The sequence below is a fragment of the Ochotona curzoniae genome, unplaced genomic scaffold (assembly GCF_017591425.1).
Source record: "Ochotona curzoniae isolate NIBS_2020 unplaced genomic scaffold, NIBS_Ocur_1.0 contig_1014, whole genome shotgun sequence".
Lineage (NCBI taxonomy): Eukaryota > Metazoa > Chordata > Mammalia > Lagomorpha > Ochotonidae > Ochotona > Ochotona curzoniae.
Genome location: NW_024464920.1, coordinates 45795686 through 45801685, shown reverse-complemented (window position 1 = coordinate 45801685; position 6000 = coordinate 45795686).

Here is a 6000-nt window from a genome sequence, read left to right as displayed (position 1 = left end):
TGGGCCCTGGGGAACCAACAGCACATGTGTGCCGTGAAATTGCTTGATACCCCACTTTCCCAGGGGTGGCTACTGCCTGTCTTAAGAATCTTAGCAGATGTCCACTTCTCAGCACAGCGGAGTGGCTGACTGCTTTGTCCCCATTTGGCAGATTCAGGAACTGAGGCTGAGGAAGCTGAAACACTCGGTGGAGCACTCGGGAAGGACACACAGATGTCTATGGGTAAGGCTGGGTGGCAGGGAACAGCACGGCGGGGATAGGGAAGGGAAGACTCACAGAGCCTGGGAGAGTTGAGCTTAGCTGGGGGACTGGGCAGTGGGTGTGACCACATTAGGGAAGGCTCATCCATCCAGCCGATCCTGCAGCTCACTGGAGGGCCCCAAAGTGGAGGTGTTTAGAAAGTTGCCTCCCCCTGCTTACTGGGAGGATCTGCTCCATGTGGGACGCCCACGATCAAGGTGTGTCAGCGACCCAGCAGGGCCATGGGGGCAAGTCCCAGGTTTGTGCAAAGGAAGCCTCTGCAGGTCAGGCCTCCTTTGCACAAACCTGGGCAGAGAGAGAAGTCTCCCCCAAGAATCCTTGAGCCTCCGGACGGGGTCAGCAGGGTGGGGCGCCACGCCCACGTCCAGCTCCGCCCGCCCCGCGCCGTGCCTGCCCTAATAAGGAACTGGACTGTGGTCGCCGGCTGGCTGCGGTTCCGTGCGCTCGCCCGCGGCGCCTTTCCAAGACCCGTCACCAATCCCGACCTCATCCCGCCTTCTTGCTGGGAAGTGCCGCCCTGGCCCGCCCTGCTGCGGGCGGGAAGATGGGAGGGAGGGGACGGGGAAGGGGCTCTGCGCCACCCCCTTTCCACACTGGCTGCTTCAGCTGGGAGATGGGAGTGATCGATCTTCGGGTTGTGTTCCCAGTCCTTAGTGAACAGCTGACCCTGGAGGACTGTGTCCCCACGGGCCACGGAGCCAGCAACCCCTGTGTCCCTGACTTAGCTCAGCCTTTGCCCTTTAGGCTGCGTTGATGCCTCTTTTCAAATTTTATTTTTAATTTTTGAAAGATTTCTTATTTTTATTAAAAAGGCAGATTTACAGAGAGGACAGACAGGAATATGTTCTATTTGCTGGTTCACGCCCCAGATGGCCTCAAGAGTCAGAGCTGAGCTGATCTGAAACCTGGAGCTTCTTCCAGGCTTCCCATGAGGGTGGAATCCCAAGGCTTTGGGCCATTCCTGCTGCTTTCCCAAACCACAGGCAGATTGCTGGATGGGAAGTGAAACAGCTGGGATAGGAATCAGCACCCTTATGGGATGTTGGCTCTTGCAGGTGGAGGGTTAGCCAGTTGAGTTGTAATGCCAGCCCCAATTTTATTTTTATTTTTTGATTAGCATGTAATACCAAATATAGCTTTTCAATTTTCTTTAAAAAAATTTTTTTTAAGCCACTTGTTTGCCATACCAGTGTCCCATATGGATGCCGATTTGTGTCCTGCCTGCTCTACTTCTGGTCCAACTCCTTGCTGATGTGTCTGAGAAAGCGGCTGAGGATGGCCCAAGTGCCCAGGCCCCAGCACCCACATGGGAGACCCAGAAAGAAGCTCCTGGCTCCTGGCTTGGCCTGGCCCAGCCCCGATTATTGAGGCCATTTGGAGAGTGTACCAACAGATGGAAGATTACATACTCCGTGTGTGTGTGTGTGTGTGTGTGTGTGTGTGTGTGTGTGTGTTTCCCTCCCTTTCTGTTACTTTGCCTTTCAAATAAAGAAATCTTATATATATATATTTTTTTAAAGATAAGTACAAAGGGTGTGAGGGCAAAACCTATGGGCATGCTAATAACAGTAATAGCTTGGGCCCTGTTTCCCCAGCTACCCTGGGCAGGTCGGGTGAGTAAGGCCAGCAAGGCAGATCTCTCCTTCCTTCCTGCTCCATAGCATGGAGGGCAGAGCCTGGAGGGAGGGGAAAGTGGGAGGGCTGTGTGCCCCTGGGAACTGTGGACACCTGACACACATCCGAGGGTGGCATGGGGCTCTTTCCACTGCTGGTGAAATGCCAGCTCGAGGACTTCTGGAGCATGGAGCTGACCACCTGTTCCTCTCCTGGGTGGACCATGGCTTCCTGGAAAGCCCATTCCTGAGCTCGAGGCCCCAGACACTGGTACCACTTCCTCGAGGCACTCAGGCCAGCCAGGACCACAGTTTCCAGAATATTCCTCCGGTCGACATTCAGCATTCAGCACACAGGGCACTGCCCCCTAAGTCATGCTGGACACTAGAATGGACATGTGAATGTAAGAATGTGTAATGTGTAAGAATGTAAGAATGTGTGCATTTTGCCACCAGGACCCATTGGACCCTGCAAGACTCAGGACTCGTTCCTGACTAGAGATGGTTTACAGAGAACGAGTCCTGAGCTGCCACAGGTCGTGGGCCAGCTGACAAGGAAGGGACTGTCTGGCCTGGCCCTTCTGCAGGACGGTCATAGCACTGGACAGGTTTCCTTGGGTGAAAGCATGGGCAGATGTCAGGAAGGGAGAGGAGGATTTTGAAGGAAGTGCAGGGACATGTGAATGTGGTCAGGTGTATGAGCCAGGGCCTGTGAAGGTGACCCACAGCCAATGGGAAGGGCTGTGCCTGCCAGCTCGCTGTCTTGTGAACAAAAAGCCCGGACACATGATGTAAGGCGGTGACTTTCCAAGGCTTTGTGACTGTGACAGGAGTAAGACTGTATGACATCATGGCCTGGCACCACACACAAAATTCAGGAAGACTTTGATAAGACGGTTACTCTTTTTTTTTTTTTTAAGAATATGTATTGTTAAAATGTTTACTTATCTTACATGTGGAGAGCAAGAGGGAGGGAGGGAGAGAGAAAGAACTCAGCTACTCAATCATGTCCCAAATGAACCTTGAGAGCTTGTTTGGAGGTTCTAGCAGGGGAGCGCAGCTACTCGCATACCCTTGACCGAAGACCGGTCCTCCTCTAGCGGGGATGGTCGTCCTCTTCGACCGAGCGCGCAGCTTCGGGAGGGATGCACATGGAGCGGTGAGGGAGGAAGGGGAACACTCGCCTAGCCAGCCAGATCAGCCGAATCAACCCTAGCGATCAATGGGGTGACAGATGTCGCAGCCAGATCGCCCTCACATCCAATCATGTCCCAAATGTTCAGAAGTGTGGGGCCAGGTCAGAGTCAGGAAGGGAATGCAGGTCTTCCATGTGGGTGGCAGGAATCTCAATCCCAGACTCATCACAGGGTCTCCCTGAGCGTGCAAGTGACAGGGAGCTGGGGTCAGGAGCCGGAGGTGGCACCCGTGCTGCCAGGCTAGATGCCCTCCTTGACCCTGTGACTTTCCAGGGGGCTCTGACACATTCTCTTCCATTTTGTGATCATTATATAATCATTACTCAACTCTGGTGATCACAGAGTATATGTGGACTTATCCATTGAAGGTCAAGGTGCCCCACTGGGTCGCCACCTGCAGGTTTTTTTTTAAAGATTTATTTTTATTGGAAAGTCAGATATACATAGAGGAGGCGAGACAGAGAGGAAGATCTTCCGTCCGGTAATTCATTCCCCAAGTGAGCGCAATGGCTGGAGCTGCGCCGATCTGAAGCCAGGAGCCAGGAAATTCCTCCAGGTCTCCCACGCGGGTGCAGGGTCCCAAAGCTTTGGGCTGTCCTCGACTGCTTTCCCAGGCCACAAGCAGGGAGCTGGATGGGAAGTGGAGCTGCCGGGATTAGAACCAGCGCCCATATGGGATCCCGGGGAGTTCAGGGCGAGGACTTTAGCCGGTAGGCCACTGTGCCGGGCCTGCCACCTGCAGTTTGAGAGGCAGCTGCAATATGCGCTCCCAGGATCTGAGGTCCATCTAAAGGGGCAGAGAACCACCACCAGCTGGGCATTTCCCCCACCTGCTACCCGACAGCTCTGAGAAGTCACCAGGGCTGTCCCTGACCTTGGCCTGCAGCTGCTGTAGGCAGGGGGAAAAGGCAGATGTGGGTCCAGCTGGGCTCAGGCCTCTGCCCCTTCCCTAGGGACATACTCTCCCTCCCTGCACAGTCACCTTGCCCACAGCCCTGGCATCCAGGCCTAACAGGGTGGGTTGCAGGGCTCAGAATTCCAGCCTGATCCAAATCCCTGGTTACATTCCTCTCCCATCGGGTCTCTGAAGCTTCTGGAGAGACTAGGGGACACCCGGCATCTTGAGTACAAAGGGGTCAACTCATAACTCTAGCCAGGACAGACCTTAGAAATGGAAGCCGGGGCTGACATGTAGCATAGTGAGTTAAGCCACTGCCTAGGATGCCAATATCCCATATGAGCACCAGTTCAAGTCCCAGCTGCTCCACTTCTGATCCAGCTCCCTGCTAATGTGCCTGGGAAAGCAGCAGAAGATGGCCCAAGTTCTTGGGTCCCTGCCATCCACGTAGGAGATCCAGATGGAGTTCCAGGCTCCTGGCGTTGACCTGATGCAATCCTAGCTGCTGCGGTCATTTGGAATGAACCAGTAGATGAAGGATTTCTCTTTATCTCTCTCAGAAAGGAACTGTACAGGAGTTATCTCAGACTGAGGACTGATGACTCGGCTTCCAGGTACACATCCAGCATGGAGTCTGAGTTCTCTCTGTAACCCAGTGGTCATTAGGAGGGGCTGGTAAGGGGGCTGAGACCACTCTGCCCCGTGGGAGTCAGGGCTGTGCACCTGCCAGCCCCGGCCAGCTGGAGTGGGAACTGTACAACCTGGCTTCACTTCTGTCATGTCCTGCCCGAGGCCCTGCCCTACCTGGGCTGCAGGATGAAGACGTGGGGCAGGTGGAGGCCTGTGCCACATTGGCTTCTCATCCATATGTATTGCGGGGGCTCTCTCCCCACCTAGAAAAGGCAGCAGATTAAGCCTGCAGAAGATTAGACCTGTGGGAACCTGTTTTCTCCCAGGATCTTGCAGCCTCCCCTGAGGCCTTGGGATTAGGGTAGTGGCTTCCAGCCCTTTCTCTCAGCAGACACTGGATATGATCTGAAATGCCCCACCCCAGAGCCCTGCTTATGGGCTCCTTGGGCTCTCACAGCACACATCACTCACCTTGCCAGTTCCATGTCTTTTCCCACGTGGCTCCCACGGCCAGGGCTGAGTCTGTGCCTGCTGCCATCCAAGGGCATGGACTCAGGTCCTGGTTAAGACCTGGGCCTCCAGTTGCCCTGTCGGCCTGCTGGGGAACTCTGTGTGCTCAAAGTATACTTCTGGGCCCTGAGAGGCAGGACCATCCCTAAGCGAAGACCGGCAGGTACTGCTCTAGGTGCAAACTGCGCACACCGGGTCCTGGTCATCACGGATGCAGGCACAGATTCATCTGTCCAGTTTCCTGCAGGTGCCGTGGACACCCTGCCAAGAAGCCCTGCACTGTGCCCTGCACTATGCGAAGAACCTTCCTTGTACAGCACACCAATCCATTCACCCCTTTCCACAGAGGCTCAGAGAAGGAAGGGGCTTACACAGCCCAAGGGGAGGGGATCCCATGGGCCACAAGACCTTTATTCCTCCCATGAACACCTCTGTCATCCTGTCCTCAAGTTCTACCCAGAGATGTTCCAAGATAGGGGCAGCTCTGCTGTCAGCCAACCCTCCACCCCACCATGGTTCCCAGCCCCCGAAGTGGCCTCTCTGGGACGAAGCAGGGTGAAGATCATGCTTGGGTGCTGGGCGTCTGCCTCTCTGAGAGCCACAGGAGGCCCCATGAACTCCCAGCCCCTGGCCCAGTGGGTCCTCAGGTGATGGCTGCAGGGTCGAGAGCAGCGCTGCTCAGTCCCAGGTACCCCCTCTCCCGGGGGCTTGTACTTCTAGCTCTTCAAGCTACCACTTTCTCTCCCTGGCTGGGTGGAGCATCTCTCCAGGATGTGGCTGCCAGGTGCTGTGACCTTTTGTCTGTTTAAATATAAAATTGTTATTGAGTCTATTTACCAGAAAGGTTGAGATACAGAGATGTTCCATCCATCAGTTCACATACCTCGCCTC